Genomic DNA, 18,446 nt, shown 5'->3' on the forward strand with positions numbered 1-18,446 from the left:
GGAGACATCTGACAAAAATTACATCAGTCAGGACCATGGTCAATATCAATAGTCATAAGTGATATTGTTTGTACCCTTGATATGTGATAAAAATGGCACTTTACTCTGTGATCTTCGTTTCCCAACTATAACCCCAGTTTAATAATGATAAAAAGCATTAGAAAATTTTTAATATAGAGGCGTGCTACAAGAAACTTAGTCAAAACTCAAAACTTCCAATGTTAGAAAAAACAAGAAACATGTTAGTGGAAGAAGTAGCTGCAGATGTGGAAAAATAGGAAGAGAATTAGGAGGGAAGCCTGAAGATGTTATTAAATTGCTGCAATCTCATGATTTAACTTGAATAGATGAAGAGTTGCTTCTTAAGAATGAGAAAAGAAAGTGGTTTCTTGAAATGAAATCTACCTGGTGAAGATGCTATGGACATTGTTGAAATGACAAACAAAGGGTTTAGAATATTACATAAACTTAGTCAATAAAGCAGTAGCAGAGCTTGAGAAAATTGACTCCAATTTTGAAATAAGTTTTTTTGTGGGTCAAATGCTATCAAAGAGCATTGCATGCTACAGAGAAATTTAATGGGAAAGGAAGAGTTAACAAATGTGACAAACTTCATTGTCTTATGTTAAGAAATTGCCAGTCACCTCCAGCAAACACCACCCTAATCAATCAGCATCCCTCAAAATGGAGGCAAAACTCTCTGCCACCAGATGTTCCGTAGCATTTTTTAGCAATAAAGTATTTTTTCATTAAAGTAGGTAGGTTTTTTAAAGACATAATTCTATTGCACACTTAATGGACTATAGTATAATGTAAACAACTTTTATATGCACCTGGAAATCAAAAACTTTGTGAGACTCACTTCATTGTGATGTTTACTTTATTGCATTAGTCTAGAATCAAACACATAATATCTCTGAGGTTTGCCTGTAATGAGGGTTTGGAGCACCCTACCAAGCTAAGCTATCTAGACTAGAAGAGATGTTAGACAAGATTAGGGGAATCTAGAATGGGTAGTAGGGTGGGAGATCATGAGTATTTATTAGAAGCTCATGACCATTTGTAGTGCCAGGGACTATATGGTTCCCTACTAGCCCTTCCGGAAACAAAATCAACAGGAATCCCAGAGCAGCTGTTTCCAAAAGAAATAAATTTAAGTGATCAAGTAAGGAATTAGAGTGTAAGGAGTAGACTGTAGTCAATGACTGTGGTAAGCCTCCCTGGGCTGACCAGATAATGCTCTCAGGACTGACATGCTCATTTCTTAGCTACTGAGAGAGGTGGCTTCTAAAGGCACACGGAGCATCCCTTTCTGGAAATTGCCCTCATCCAAATGGAATTGCTTCTCCTAAGGTTGCACATTCTCCTTTAAGACAGCCTTTACTCTATCATTGGTTAATACTTGGTACGTAGGCCTAGACTCTCATCTCAGTTCAGGCTATCTCTGCAGTGCTATTCTTATGGGATTGACTAATGCTGCTAATGTGACTTCATCACAATTCACCTTCTTCTGATGAGCAGCCCTTTTTCTCTAACACAATCCCAAAAGTCACTGCTATTGTTTGATTGTATGTGTTCCTCCCAAATTCAGATTTTGACACATAATCCCAAATGTGATAGTATTAAGAGATGAAGCCTTTGGGTGGTGATTAAGAGAGGTTTCCACCTTCATGAATGGCTTTAACAACCTTATAGAAGGGCTGGAGGGAACTAGCTAGGTCCCATGTGACGGCACAGCATTCTTTTTTTCTGGAGGATGGATGCAGCAACACGATGCCATCTTGGAAGCAGAGACCAAGCCCTCACCAGAGAGTGACCTTACCAATGCCATGATATTAAACTGCTCATTCTCCAGAACTGTGAGAAACAAATTTCTGTTCTTTGTAAATTACCCAGTCTCAGGTATTTCATTATGGAAGCAGAAACAAATGAAGACAGTCAAATACACACAAATCTTAGTCTTAAATTTTCTAGGTAATCTGACATATGTCAGTGAATTATACTTCAATAAGAACTCAAGTTTCAAAAGGAAAATATAATGAGATGATTTGATTATAAAAGAGTAGCTCATATCACACTAATCATTTACCAAGAACAATCACTTTATTTCAGGAACACAGAAGACCAATCTTACCATCCTACTTGCAGGCACCAAGGAGCATGACTTAATAAAATCAACTAAGGACCCTTCATTGATAGATGCATTAAATATTTATTAGAACATGCTGTGTGTATAAAGAATACTGTTGAAATCACTGATATGGGTTTATCAGCAAAGGTGGGTAATTTTCTCCAGGACAATCTGATACAATTCAGTTGCTTGTTCTGGACAAGCTTCCAGTCTCTGTGTTCATGTATAGCTGCTGCTTATATAAATTCTTCCAAACAATGACTATTGTCTAAAAGCTGCTTCCAATTTGCAGGTAAATTTTCTGTTTTCCAGAATACCTAGTGTAAGGCTTGTTGTCACCTAGAGCCTGGAATGTGTACTGTTGGTCACTTCACGGAACATTCCACGCCAGTGGACAAAATTACTCTGGCCCCTGTTAGAACTGACAGCTGTGGGGATTCTGGGCCAAATGTCACTTTGCTTGTGGGCCAAGAGCTGGAAACTTGGAACAGAAAGAAGAAGCTGGTTTGTGTCAGGCTGATGTTGAGAACACCCTTCACTCCTCCTGTCGTCACAGGGACTTTTCTGGGTCTGAAGTGTACTCCCTGAATATACTGCATTCAGTCAGCCAGCAGCAAACTTGGACAATTAGCATTTTTTTCCTTGATTACTTTTCATTTTTTGTTTTTGCTAATTTGCCCCATTTTGCAACTACTTTTTTTCCCTAGTATCCTTTCATTTTCTTCCTTTTTCCCATAGGCCATATAACTTATTAAAATTATTTGCACCTGTTAAAACAGAAGCACTGTGCTTGGGATCTGAAGGTAGAAGTATAACCCATAAATGATTGTTAAACCATATGTTGCATGAATGGGACAAATCAGTAACCCCTCTGTTCGTCATCTTTGTTCAGAGGGAGAATAAAAAGAAAAGAGACCTGGCAGTATTAATTCTGAGCAGCAAAGAGCAACCATTTCCAGTACGAATGGTTTCTCTTGTAATTGCAGGCAGGCCTTATGTGGGCAGGAGAAAGCCAAGAGCATTTAAGCACCGTAATGTGGAAAAGAGTAGAGGGAGGTACAGGAATAAGAGGCCTATTTTTCCTAAAGGACAAGTAAGTAACCTTGTAAGCCATACTGATATTAGTTCTTCCATAGAGAATTGTCCTACATTGCCTCCAAAGGAAATTCATGTTTGTTTTGGGTTTTGTTTGTTTGTTTTTTATGTAGGGAGCAAAGTTCTCTCTAAGGAATTCAATAATGAGTTATCTGAGCTGGAATGAAAACATTCATATCCAAATTTATTCATGGGTGTAGAGCAATCTCCCTCAGAATCCTGTGGTCAATTGCTCAAGGGTTAATATAAGGCACATTTTGTGTTTAAATGGAAAGGTGCCATGGGACCAAATCGTTTTTGTGATTCTGGGCTTAGTGAAGTACTGGAGAATCTCAACATTGGGCAAAAATCTATCCATGTGCTTTCCATACACTGTCACTGTAACACCCTCAGAGACTTGCCTATCCTTCCAACAAAGCTTACCATACATCATCTTGGCCTGAGGGGCTTAATTTATCACAATATACCACATTTTCTTGCCAACTTCAGAAAATAAAAAGTACCCATCCTTCAGGTGAATTACATTAAGAAATAAATTCACATTATTTATCAGAGGCCAAGTGTCCTATCGCTTTGAGACCTGCTGGAGAAGAAGCATATTATAAGAAGCAGCAGCATGTAGAGTTTCTCAAAGATCTTCCTTACTCACCTGGGTCCAAAGAAAGAAGAATGTTATAAAACAATGATGCAGGATTTTTTGTTCCCTAGCTCAGCTAGGTTCAGGTTCTTGTCTCACCACCAAAGAAATAGACATGCAGACATTGAAGAGTCAGTGGAGTAGAACTCATTATGTGAAAAGGAAAAGCTCTCAGCAGAAAAAAGTTTCTTGAAAGCAGGTTGTCAGTCGCCCCCTTCGCAGTTGAATACAAGGGCTTTTACATAAAAGCTGTTAAGGCTGGGTTCCCTGTTTGTATAGAGCGCAAATTCCTGGTGGCTCCACCCCATTCCCCCCCAGTGCTCTTGAGGGCCCTTTGTCCCCTGTGGGCGTGTTTAGGCAAGCCACCTATGCAGGTTCCCTTATCGGAGGTTCTACAGGGACCCTTCCCTTACTGTCTGCCTAAAGCAAGCTGGCTACCTCCTTTCAATGACATGTAGAGTATGATTACAGATGTATACATAATATTATATACGCGGAGAAAAACACACTAGGGGATTCATGAACATGCCAGTTATCTGAAACTTGAAGTGTTCAAATTTGAGTTTTCAAAAACCTTTCTCATATATATATATATACACACAAATATAAGCATTGTTAAATCAACAAATTATATAAATGATATCATTATTAAATAATACCATCTTATATGGTATAATATGTTATATGAATTATCTAAAAATGTAATCTATTTTCCCACAGTCTTCTCCCTAGGTTAATGACAGCTCTGTCCTTCAGGTTTTTAGGCCCAAAACACTTGAAGTCACCTTTCCTTTGCCCTATCTTTTATTCTCTTCATTCAAACCATGAAAGAATATCATTGTCACTGCATTTAAAATATTGCCGGGATCTGATCTCACTTTAATATCTCCACTACTACTGTCCTTTCCTGTCTCCTACATGAGCCTCAAAACTGTTTTTCCGCTTAGATTCTTGTCTTTTCTGTCTATTCTTAATTAAAGCAGTCAGAGGAAACATTTTTCTGAAGCCTGAAAACTTACAGGACTATAGAGAGCCTAGGTTAATCTAACTTAGACAATGGGCCTCAGTAACCATTGCTCTAATAAAACCTCTTCATTTGCTACATTAGGAGGGCAAGGTTAGAGACACATCTCACTCAGCAAATTAATGGCCCTGTGTGGCCTGTGAAATCTTCTTCTGACCTGGCCTAGGTGGTTTTTCAAAAGATGTCTTATCCACCTGAGCTTGGAGTAAAGAGCTACAAGACTCATGCCTTGATCACGCTCATCAGATTGTTCTGCTCTTAGAATCGGGGTAACTCCTGACTAAGAGATATCTTGCGAATCAGCCTCTTTCTCTGGCATGAACCAGTAAGTATTTTTACAAAACTCATTTTTAAGGCTATCTATGTCTATGTGTGGAGTCCAGTGTAGTGACCCAAATAGGATGCAGCTGGCCTTGGAATTCTTACAAAATAAGAATAGTCCACACTCTTGTAAACTATAATAATAATAAAAATGCACGGTCTTTTACAAACATGTAGCATTTCTGAATGGGGCTACCTGTTACCCAAGAGAAGCAGGGAGCCACACCCAAAATGTCAGTAAAATAGCTAAAGGAGGATTCTATTTTGATCTGACTCCCTTGACGCATTTAAGTAGATTTGACGCTGAGAAGAAAAGACTTCTCTAACTTAGATCTAAAAGGAAACTTTCACACCATTTAGTCCAATATTCTCACCCAAATGATGACAATATGAGGCCCAGAGGGCAAATTAACTTTTCCAAGTTTTCCGCACAAGTTAAAATTGAACAGAGCCTAGAATTAAGCTCTCAGGTTTCAGTGATTATTCCACCTCCCAATATAGTGAGAACTGGAAAGAATTTAGTTATAAGTGGAATTTTACAGAAAATATCTACAAATTCCTTTGGTTTCCAATTATAACTTTAGCTTTTTAGTCCCTTCTTAGGAATCTATGACCTCTTACATAATAGTATTCAAATAAAGTACATAATTGAATCAATTCTTTCAGAAATTTATTTTTCACTCAATAGCTTCTAGATATCCATATTTTATACATATTTATCTCCCACATAGGTAGACATATAATAAAACTGTACTAAAACTAAAAAATTAAATAATTCTTTCCTCTTGGTATTTCTGATGTCTTTCCAATGGCCTCAAACTGAGTTTTTAAGTCAATTTGGTTAGTCATTTTTTTAAATATGAATGCCATGTTTCAGGTATTTTTTCATGCCAGTCTCACTTCATTCCTTTTCCTAATCTATCTCAGAAAGACCCTTTTGTAACATCATAGGCTTGAGGTGCTATACATAAGCTGAGATTCTGGATGAGTTTTGGGGTGAGTTCAAGGGTGATGTGGTGTTGGCCTGTGGGCTGCATGTAGCTATGCTTCCAAAGGAAGCATCTAGGGATTAAACCAGACCAATACAGACAGAAAGATTGCTAAACATATGCCATATATTCAAATCGTAGTGGAAACTCTTCTAGAAGGGAAGAGAGAAGCAAGGACAGAGAAAAAAGGCTAAGCCCAATGGTTTATAGGAGGTAGACCAGGATCTTGAAGTGGTCTATATAGTCTCTTCTACAGGTGGTGGTAATTCAGTAATATACTTGTAGCCTATCATACTTTTTAACTTCTTCTATTAAAATTGTAAGACATTATAAGAAATAAACATGCATAATATATAGAAAAATCAAATTGCCCTGAAAATGTCAACTTTTAAATGTAACAGGGAATTTTCTCATTCATTACTCCTGCCAAAATGTCACTTAGGAAGGAAACAAGTGAAAGTCAACGTTGACTTTCTCAGCCACCACCTCATAAAGCTATTTCTTCTCCACTGAAATTCCTCTAAACATTGGCTGACTTGTTATAGAAGTATGAATTAATGGGAATTAAACATCCACTCTTTCAATAAAGACTAATAGGTAGGTGTATTGCCTAACAAATTATAACTTAACGTTACATAAAGGCATTTAAGATCTCGAGTTTAAATGTACTCATTATTTACAAATTGTTTTCAAGATAACCAGATAACAGATTAGGACACCTATTTTGACTCAGATCACTTGGTGATTATGGGCCTCCAGGACAAATTATTTAACATCCTAGTACCCACACTTTCCATTTTTAAAATCATAGAAAAGGGTTTTCCTAGCTTCCAATGTTTAACCTCATATATTTTAAAAAGTTTGCATGCACGATTGGTGTAGTCTTATTTTTATTCAATGTTACAAGTAAAGGGCTTAGGAAGTGATTGAACAAAAGGTCTAAAAACAAGTAAGTAGGTAATGAGGTTAAACTAGTTAATTCAAGTGGACACAAAGACAACTTATTTCTTATAATGGGATAGTACTAACAATGGGCCATTCTAAATACAGAGTACGAACAGTGTCTGTCTGTCATTTGGCTTTACAATCTTCTTTTCAGATTGCTAACAAATGGCTAGGTTTTGGACCAGCAGAAGACAGAGCTTGAGACGGAACCTGGCATCTGCTCTGTAGATAAGTCTATAGAAGATGGGGATAATTGTTTTTTCTTCTTTCCCATAGCTCTTCTGCAGGGTGAGTTCTTGTTCGTTTTGGGAAAACAGGACTATTAAGTAATTTCAGACTGGAGATGACCTTTATCCCCGTGTTTCTTTAATGTGCATATTCCTCTTGCCAAGAAGTTGCAATTTGCTAGAGGAAAAGATGAGTTTTCTTGTTTCTTTTTAGGGTTATTGTTGTACTCCAGGAAAGGGAATATAAATTCTAAGCTTTTCATAAATCACTATGTACTTTACTCTTCACAATTTCATGCATTACCATGTCACCAGGTTGGCTTAGAAAATATCCATTTGAGTTAGGCCCAGATTTTTTATGCAGGAAAGGGAAACATTGGCCCCACTTTTAAATGAAAGCACATGCTAACTAATATAGTGTATGAAACATCTGCATAATGTATTATATAGAATCATAGACTCTGTGATGAGAAATTCAGATGACAGGACAATATGAACCTGTCTAAAGACTTATCATCACTGCATAGCAATTCTAAGAAGTTATAGGGCAAAACGCTTATATTTATGATATATATGAGTTAATAAAAAAGACATTATTATCTTCTGATTATTATAGTACCTTCATGGAAAATCAATATAATATAAAGTGTGCTTTTGTTCATTCTCTCAGCAGTAAAAGACACTTGGTAGGCACCTTCTTCCAATCTGACCACCCTGGTGTGTGCTGCAGATAATTGATCTTTTCTTCACCCCTGTAGGAATCACCATTTTCTCCTCCTTCACCAGAGATAGGTAGGATACCCAGGACACCTTGCCATGCTGTCAATTGTCATTTCCACCACATAAGGAAAGAGAAAAGCCAAGACTAGGCTTTAAATTCATTTACAGGCTTATATATGGCTTAGTTTTATTTTTTTTCCAATAACTATAACTACTTTATTGGTCTGATAGATGTCAAAACATGATAAAATCACCACCATAGCTTTTTGCCCTGAATCTCACCTCCAAAAAAAAGCACACAGGCCAGGGTGATTTCTCTCTTCAATAGAAAATGTAACCAGAGATGAAACTAAGTCTTCTCCGCATGGTTTTTATGTGCATGTGGTTTCCAGGGAAACCTCACCCTGATATTTCTAAATGTTAGGATAGTAACTGGTGCCCCTCAGATTCTGGCTTTGAGCATATTAAGAATGTTCACGGAATCAAGAAAAGAGAAAAAGGAGCTATTGAAAAAAGTTTCTCATAAAACTGAATTCCATAATTTTAAAAGAGATATGTTTCAAACTACATTTAAAAGGGTCCACAGAAAATGGAAGACTAAGACTAAAATTTGAGTGAGTGGAAAAGGAAGAGAATCGTTTGTTCAGGTGAGCAAACAAATACAACATTATTTTAGGGTGGCTTTTCAGACTTCAGAGTAAGGAGAAGACAGTAAGCTGAAAGTTTGGTATTTCAATTACCTGATTTTCTCTATTCCAGATGAAGAAGGGTCACAGGAAGACAGAGAAATGGCAGGTATACAACCCTGTTAAAAATAAATTTAGTAAGAGAGACCAAAAAGTAACCTAATAAAGATAATTTGCCTACTCTTCAATTTACATTAATGTAGATGTGTATTAATGATGATTATGAAATAATAATGACAAAAACCATTACCCCAAAGCAGTGTAGCTATTTAATAAAGAATACAATTTACTGGGAGCTGCCGTGGCTCAGGCCAGTTGCCCTGGCACTCGGGGAGGCAAGGCTACACGTTCGAGGCCAACCTGGTCAACATTGATTAAAAAAAAAAAAAAAAGAATACAATTTACTATCTCCTGAATTTATAACTTTTATTATTCTTGTCCAGAATTTATTTTCTTTCTACCTATTCAAAATCTAACTTTTGATTTTTAATTCCCCTTTTCTCTTTCATATCTGCTAAGTGATGCTTGCTTCATCTGTCTTCTCAAATTCACTGAAAACTACTGAGAGACATGGGATTAATTTTATATCTGAAAAAGATAGCTTTCTAAACTACTTGCTACTAAACTATGCACTAAACTGCTACAGCTTCTTTGGAAGTAAAATGTTGTTACTGGATAATATTTCTTCTCTGTAGAAAAATGAATGTAGTAAAAATGTTCTATACATTTTAACCTTCTACTGGAAGAATGTTCATTTAAAACTCAATTCTAAAACAGACAGGGATGGAAACATGCTTCCAATAACAGGAAGGAAAAGAAAAGGAAGGAGAGAGAAAGAGAGAAATTGAAAGAGTACACATATGCAGAAGTCAAGCACAGGCTGTGTTAAATGACACCTTGATTGACTCTGATCAAGAATTATACAGCATGGCAGGCTCCTATATTATTAATGACTTCCTGTGACATTCAGGAAGTAAAGAATAAACAGGAGGAAAACACTTCCTCTTCTGGTATGGCTGTAAGAGGAAAGGGGTAATGGTAAAAGTCTTCAGTGTGTGAACTCATGGAGGAATTCAGGGATTAACAAAATGTTTATTTTACAACCATTTTAACATGGGTTTATTATTTATTCATTTATTGGATATTATTTTTGTGCCTTTCTGGAAAACATGGGCATGTTTTACTTTAAGTTTGGGTTCTCATTATCTAGCATATTCCTTGGCAAAAAATATATGTCTATCACATGTTTCTTTGATGAGTAAGGGGATGAGAAGGTAATAGGATTATAGGCTGTCTTGGTCCTAGCTCAGGTTGCACTGGAGGAAGTAGGTTTTAACCCAGATCTAAAAGCATAGTGTAGAAATTAGGTGGGAGACCATGAAGTGAGAAGTGAATCTAGGCAATGTAAATATACAAAGAGATGAAAACACTGAAACCTCATGGATACAGCACTTCAATATTTTTAAAGTTGATCTTTTCTAATTCTAGAAACCAATTTATATAATTCATTATTTGAAGAAAATATTAGACCTGAGTTTTCTGGTTTAGTCATATCCTTTATAAACTAACTGAATAATTATGATCTTTTATCTCATGCTGTGAAAATGCCAACCTTTCAATTCCTCAAGGCATCCCAGTACAGATGGTCTCTCATTGCAGAGCCAACAACCATCACTTTATTTTACCAATATCTAAGAGACAGACTGATTACATTTACATCAATCATCCTGAATAATAGAGACAAAAATCACTGTATTATTGCAAAATACATGTCTTTCACTTTCTAGAGAACTGTCTGTGATTTGCAACATTTATTTGTGAAATGTAGGAAAAAGTCACGTGACAACATTCTATTTGGTTAAGTCAGAGGGGAAGAATGTATAATTTTCAAGAGGACAAGCAATAAAGGTGATTCATGACTTCAGAAATCTTCAGTCTTCTCTTGAAGACAAGACAGTGTTCCAACAGAATCCAGCAGAATTATTCAATTGTCTAGCACTATGGCAGTTCTCCATATACCAAATGGCTTAAATGTGTTGATTGAGGGTTCAAGAAAGCAAGACATTTACTCAAGCATCGTCTTCTCTCTGGGTGTTTTAACAAACTTTGGTACCTATACAGCCTTATGCTTTCAACTGAGATCATAGCTACGGGCTGATATAATACAATTTTGCTGTCTTTACAATTATGTCTTTCTAATTGGCAAGACTGAAATCGGCTATTCTGTTAGAAAATTGAAAAATAAACTTACAGAAAAGAGGAAAATGATTTATTAACTTGTGTCTTTCTCAACAGCCATAAGGGTTATGCAAGTTCACAACTACTGGTTCTAGTTTTTAAGGCCACTTAATAAACAACAAGAAATTGCATTAGTGAATATTTTATTGGCTCCTACTTTCTAGCATACATAGGCAATGGCTATATATGAGACAATGTTTTTAAAAACGTTACAGCTGTTGGTTGTTTTACTTTTTTGATTTAAAATATCTTACTCAAATATATAATTATACTAATTAGCAGGCTGAGTTGAGTGTCCTCTTAAGGCATGGGCAATATTTTCCCACATTGTTTCCTAAATAGCACCAAATACTGACCAGATATTTTGTTGACACTCAGTAAATCATTTAGGGTTGATTGAGAGACAGTGGTCTCTGTGTTTTGTCCAACATTTATGTCACTTTTCCAAATACATAATTTATTTATCAAATTACTCAAACAATAATCATGCTGTATTTTGCTTTTGCCTTTTTTTTCTTTTTTTTCATGTAGTCCACCCATTTAATTGTTTTGGAGTTATAGGCCAATGGAAAAAAAAACAATTCTCCATCTTATTAAAATTAAGAACTCTTTGGGCAGTAAGTTAAAAACAGCTGAACAAAAACACTTCGAACTTGGCAGGTGGCTAGGACTCCTGAGGAATCATGTTACAGTTATGTCTCCAAAAAATATTTGAAATTAAGGTTTAGAGATTTCAAAGGTCTCTTCTGAGTCCAAACTTTTGGCAGATGTCAAAATTTTAGGAAATCATTTTGGAAGAGAGGAAACTAGCCCAAACTTTTTTTTGTCCCCCCTTCCACAGACAGATTGAAGCAAGGACTAAATCATCAATGGAGTTTGAAAGAGAGGAATCCTACCATAATAACATAGAAAGATCTTCATTTCTGTGGCTTGATAATTAAGGTGTAAGAGGTGACCTGATGCAATTGGAATCATGTTGGCAAGAATTCTAGTCTTAACTATTTGAATCATTATTTGTATACCTTTAGTAAACTCCCTTATCTTCTTTGGGCTTCAGTTTCTCCATGTGTCTGATATAGATCACAGCAATAAAAATTGGGTTTTACCTGAAACATTTTTGACGATCCTTGCAAAAGAGAAAGGAAGTTAAAATTATTTTGCGTATCCCCCATCACCCCCAGGCTACCATACATAATTATAGGATTGTTTCAAATTGCTTACTTGGTTTTGTTTGTAGAGACTTGTCTTAAGTGAGAAAAGAGGCTGAGCTCACGTCAGTTCCCAAATCCAGCAGTTGTGATTATGTTTATTTAGTGCTGTGAAAGTTAGCACTGCAGTTCGAAGACTGATGTTATCAAGATGGTGAAATTAGCCATGTAGTGAATCTGATTTGGGTAATCAAATGACCAAAATATCTGACCCAAACTAGATTCTAATCATTTCCATTCTCAACTTTGTTAGTAATTTGGGTTTTCATTAAAATTATTCAGTCCGGGCTGGGTGTGGAGGCTCATGCCTGTAATCTCAGCACTTTGGGAGGCCGAGGCTGGCAGATCACGAGGTCAAGAGATTGAGACCATCCTGGCCAATATGGTGAAACCCCGTCTCTACTAAAAATACAAAAATTAGCTGGGCGTGGTGGCGTGTGCCTGTAGTCCCAGCTACTCGGGAGGCTGAGGCAGGAGAATTGCTTGAACCCAGGAGTCGGAGGTTGCAGTGAGCTGAGATTGCACCACTGCACTCCAGCCTGGGTGACAGAGCAAGAATCTGTCTCAAAAAAAAAAAGAAAGAAAGAAAAAAAAAGATTATTCAATCCAAACCACGTTGGTTTGAAGGGAAGAATGGAAAAGAAATGAAGCAACAGACAAGAAATATAACAACTACGATAAAACATTTAAAAGGAGAGGCAGAATTAAGTTCTTAAAAGAAAAATACAATGTTCAACATCAACGTATTTGCTACACATAAATTGAGCAAGGTATTGCAGAGCATAATGTGGTACAGAAAGAATTATGAAGTATAGTACTTGCACTTTAGAAGCCTATAACACCGAGGTCATGGACTTCTGCAAGCACTTAATAATCACAAATGGAATATTTGTTATGTCTCAAGTGAATGGTATAGATGGATGGTAAAGGAGTTCAGAGAAGGGAAATAATCATTAAGAGCCGGGAAGTCAGAGAAGGTCTCAGAGCAGAGCCTGGCTGTGAGCAAACAAGTATAAAATCACCCAGCAAAGATAATGAAGTTTACATTATTTCCTATGTATACTTCATACCGAATGATACTGGCACCAAAAAAGGGAGTTGTCTGGGAAGTGGGAGTAAGTTGAAAAAATGATTTAAGGTTAGAGTTACTCTCCGGGTGCAGTGGCTCACACCTGTAGTCCTAACACTTTGGGAGGCTGACGCTGGTGAATTGCTTGAGCTCAGGAGTTTGAGACCAGCCTGGAAAACATGGCGAAACCCCACCTTAACAAAAAACACAAAAAAATTAGCTGCTTGCCCTTGTATTCCCAGCTACTTGGGAGGCTGAGATGGGAGGATTGCTTCAGCCTAGCAGGTGGAAGTTGCAGTGAGTTGCGAGCGTGTCATTGCACTCCATCCTGGGCAACAGAGCAAGACCTTGTCTCGGAAAAAAATAAAAAAATATATAAACAATGTGAGTAACTTATGCAGTTGGGCTGAGATCACGAAAATGAGGAATAGCTACACTTACTTGCAATGTTGGCGTCAGTACCCAAATTAACTAACCTTAAATGCAAGACTTAGCAGCAGGTATTATCCATGTTGAACCACAGAGTTGTGGTTATAGGGTGATCTATCCAGGTTGAAAAAGAATTCTGGCCAGCAGTTTGAAGAAGTGAAAATCAAGATTAGGCACAGAGGCAGAGGGTGGTGGGGCCACAGGGTGGGGAAGGATTCCAATCCATGAGACTGCAGAAGGGGAAGTGAGCAGCCTCTACCCATACAGACTAGGGTCTCATGGATGCCACTGGAGAGCATTCCAGTCTCACTGGATATTGGTAGTTCACTAACCTGTGTCAGTCACGATTGTGACCTCTGATATACTGCTATATTTGGTTTTCATTTATACAAAAGCTGCGTCTTTCCTTGATCCCAGTGTTTTGTTGGTCTTTTGTGCATCCAGGAAAGTAAGGCTTGAGGAAAAGAAGAGCTGAATTTACAAGTGTTGTCCACTTGCAGTTATAGCTGAATTCTGAATTGTCACTGAAATCCTCAGCCAGCATTAACCATCAGGTAGGAGATGCAGAGGGGCTATTTGAAAGTTTTCTCCTTCATTGCTGGAAGACAAAATAGACCTAAGGTTAGTTCAAAGCAGCAGTTAGTATAAACCTCTAAATTTGATCCTCAAAATCATATTGATTCTGCAGAATAGATGCAGATGTTAATTCTAGAGATTAATCCCACTGTAGACTCAATACTATTAGCACCTTATAGAAGATTGTCTGAATTAAACACACACACCATATATATATACACACACATACACACACATATATATGTATATACATATACATAAAAAATGGGTCATAGCATCTCTTATATTGGGCAAATGGGCAAAATGACATTTCTAAGCCATCCTCAAAGTAATTAACTTTGTTATTTTCCAAGCCTTTTCCACTCAGCCTATCTATGAAGATCTTTGCTGCAAACATTTTTTACTAGATGCATGCTAGACAACTGATAGGATACAACAGAAGAGCAATTCTTAGCCCACAGAGCTCAAGAGCCTCTTAATCAGTGGATAGTACACTGGCAGTGCTACAGACTGAGATTCCTTGAAAATAGCTGTGCCACAACCTAGACCAACTGCTGAGTGACAAGGTAGCATGCATACTCCAGAAAGAGAACAAAAGCCAGTTATTCTTGCTATCCAACAAAGTGTGCTTTTACAGTGATTAATCCTTTTTGTTAGTATAAAACTTACAATACCATTCATCTTATATCCCATTTATTCTTCACCACCCATGAGATTTTATGGACATATATAACATTATATCTTTATTTTACAGGTGAGAAAACTATGGTCAGGAGATTAAGAGGTATGCTTTACATTTCACTTTGTAAATCTAAGAATAGAAAATACAACCCACATCACTTACCTCCTAGATCTACTGTCTTCCTATTGAAAGACACTGCTTACCACGTTGTCTCAATGATATTGGGATCTAAATTCATTCCTTAGTTACTATGTCAGTTTTTGACCTTTTCTTATCTACCAAATCAATAGCACATAGGAATACATTTTTAAATATTATAATCCTTACATGACAAACCCCTTTTTATAACCCAAAACATTCAACTATTTACCTAAATGTGGTTCATCAGGCTGAATATGGCTTAGAATTCATAGCTTTGTGATCTGTTCTTTCACTCATAAAACATTCTCAGTCTTTTGGACTTAAATATTAATCAACACAGGAAACTCTCCAACAGCAATGCTATGAGCTAGTATATTGGGTTCTAGGTAGGAATGAATAGTGGATGGAAATTTCAATGAGACTTGATTCCTTTACTCGAGGGCCTTGCAACCAAGTTAGACTGATATTCATGAACCAACTATGAAACATTTTACAATAAATGTAAAAATGTAAATATAAATAGATAATCTAAGCACTGATAAAATATGAAGTATCAGAATAGTCAAAATGGTATGAGATGGATTAGTACAGGTAATTTCTAAAAACAAATATTTGAGCTGTATTTCAAAGGGCGTTCAAGATTTGGATTTAGAGTATTACATGTATATGCATTTCACACCAATGGAAGAAAAGGAGAAGAAACCATGATTAGCAAATTCTGTGCCCAAATCAATAGAAAATATTTAATAATTATCACCCTAACAGCAAACCAAACAACTCAACTTATACTGAATGACTTTAGTGATTCTTTATATTATTATATCAAATCTTTAAAGTTTATGGAGTAGAATCACATAGGCCTAAGTTCGAATCATGGCTATTCTAACATTTAATGTGTTAAGTATCTAAAACTATTTGACCTCCTTTATAGTATGTGAATAATTTTACCTACCTATCAAAATAATTTGGTGATAGAAAGATAAAATTGTCTAAGGTATAAGTAAATATTTAAGTATAAAAAAAGTGAGCTTGCTGTCTATAGACACAACCATGTGTAAATCTGTGTACCTGTATCTTTATATGCATGTGTGTGCACACAAAGACATGAAATCACATAAATATTTATTACTGGACTGTAGTGTATGTGAAATACTTAGCATAGGGCCTATCATTATGGCTCTATGCTATCATCTGAATATATGTAATACTATTGTCTGTTGGATATAGGGGTAAAACTTTTTGTTCCTTTTATATAAAGTGCTTACAATGCCAGACTGAAATTTAATTGAATTTTGCAACCTTCCAACTTTTTGAACATGTGCAATCATTAGATAATACTAGACACATGGTATATTAACTAATGTTCTAATTTGCCTCATGGCAAGTGCCTTCTCTGAGCTCAAAGTCTATATTTTTATTTTAAAATATTTTATATTACGTGACATATACCCTAGTTCCTCTCATTTTCCACTGACTTATTTCCCATGAGTTTTCTTCTTAACAAAATTAAAATGTCTATGTCATTTAACTAAGCGCTTTGTAGGGCAAACAACTTGTTTATGTATGCCCTGCTTACAGACATATAGAAGACTTTATAAAAGTGACATTTCTATAAGATTGAATGAATTAATGACTATAACATAAAAGTGAGGGTGCTTGGTCTTGGTTCAAAAGAAGATCTTGTGCAGATTTCAGTCACCTCCCTTTTGTCATATCACCACAGGCTTCTAGGAGTCTAAGATATCTTGCTAAAAATTGGTGGAATTTGAAAGTTTTGTGCCATTGAAAGAGAGGTGGAGTACACTGGGTGAATTGGATGGGGCTGTACATGTCTAGGTGTATTAGGGTTCTCAAAAGGGATAGAACTAATAGGATATCAGTATAAATGACAGGGAGAGTTGACTTAAGTTTATTAGGAGAATTGACTCACCTGATCACTAGGTGAAGTCCCACAGTAGGTCATCCACAAGCTGAGGAACTAGGAAGCCAGCCCCCAAACTTCAAAAGTAGGGAAGCCAACAGTGCAACCTTCAGTCTGTCGTAGTAGGCCCGAGAGTCCCTGGCAAATCACTGGTGTAAGTCCAAGAAACCAAAAGCTGGAGAACTTGGAGTCTGAAGTTTGAGGGCAGGAAGCATCCAGCACAGGAGAAAGATGAAGGCCAGAAGACTCAGCAAGTCTGCTCTTTCCAACTTCTTCTGCCTGCTTTATTCTAGCTGCCCTGGCAGCTGATTAGACAGTGCCCACACAGATTGAGGGTGAACCTGCCCCTCCCAGTCCACTGACTCAGATGGAAATCTCCTTTGGCAGCACCCTCACAGACACACCCAGGAACAATACTTTGCATTCTTCAATCCAATCAAGTTGACACTCAATATTAGCCATCACACTAGGATTACAGACCGCCATCACTTCTCCAGGATAGCCAATTGGACTTGACCAATTCAAATATGAAATACAAACCCTGTCTCAAATAGCTTATTAACTTTAAAAGTATATTCATTGATATTTATAAAGATGAGAAATTATTTCAGATGTGAGACTCAGTGCTAAAGGTGATCAGAGATGAGAAGGATTAATTCAGACTCAGTACCAACACAATTGAATTAGACATAAAAAAGTGATTAGAATTCTGAGGCATATTTCCAAGGATATTTACTGGTAAAGTTAGGGCTGTAGAATATAGTATATAAAAGAAATGACATTTTAAAAAGTCAGTGATATAAGAAAACATAATTTTTTGTTGATTTTTCAATATTAGTTGGAGTAGAAACTTTATTTGGTCAGGGGAGTACAAAATGTATGGTTGGAAAGGTGCTGTGCTGGAGGAATACTTTGATGCATTTTGAATGACACACTGAGTTTTATTACCTAATTTTACATTCATTCAATATACAGTTTTTAAGTGTTTACTCTGTGCCAGGCAATCTACTCAGGACATTTTGGAAGATAATTTGGGTTCATTTGTATACACAAATTACTTGCTTAAAAACAACAAAGAAAGGTTTTGTTTGATTGTGCATTTATTTTTTAATTAATCCATGTTTAGTTGAGAAGCTAAGCAGAGGTTTCCTCATAATACAAAATTGCGCAGAATAATTTGGGGCACTCATAAAAGGCAGTAGGTGGCCATTCATGTCTGTTCATTCCCTGCTTCAAAGCCTGAATAAACAGCAGAGTCATAGTCTACAGGTCTTTCCTGTTCTTCATGTGACATATTTCTCCTTTGCTATAAAGGTTAAAAGGGCTGTATCAAGGCAAGATTCTCTGAAACATTTTAAAAGGCATTTGGTGTCTACTGAGAACTTGTCAAAAAATTGAAAAAGAAAT

At 36.6% G+C, this 18,446-nt stretch overlaps 1 long non-coding RNA gene across 1 annotated transcript; it reads right to left on the minus strand.

Moving 5' to 3' along the window:
- Positions 1 to 8,848: 8,848 nt before the first annotated feature.
- Positions 8,849 to 17,297, minus strand: LOC134757398 (uncharacterized). The gene is made up of 3 exons (XR_010131284.1): positions 17,049 to 17,297; positions 14,052 to 14,317; positions 8,849 to 8,894 (listed from the first exon to the last, which is right to left on the minus strand). It is a non-coding gene; the product is annotated as an uncharacterized lncRNA (long non-coding RNA).
- Between the last annotated feature and the right edge of the window lie 1,149 nt (positions 17,298 to 18,446).

The sequence above is a fragment of the Gorilla gorilla genome, chromosome 17 (assembly GCF_029281585.2).
Source record: "Gorilla gorilla gorilla isolate KB3781 chromosome 17, NHGRI_mGorGor1-v2.1_pri, whole genome shotgun sequence".
NCBI lineage: Eukaryota > Metazoa > Chordata > Mammalia > Primates > Hominidae > Gorilla > Gorilla gorilla.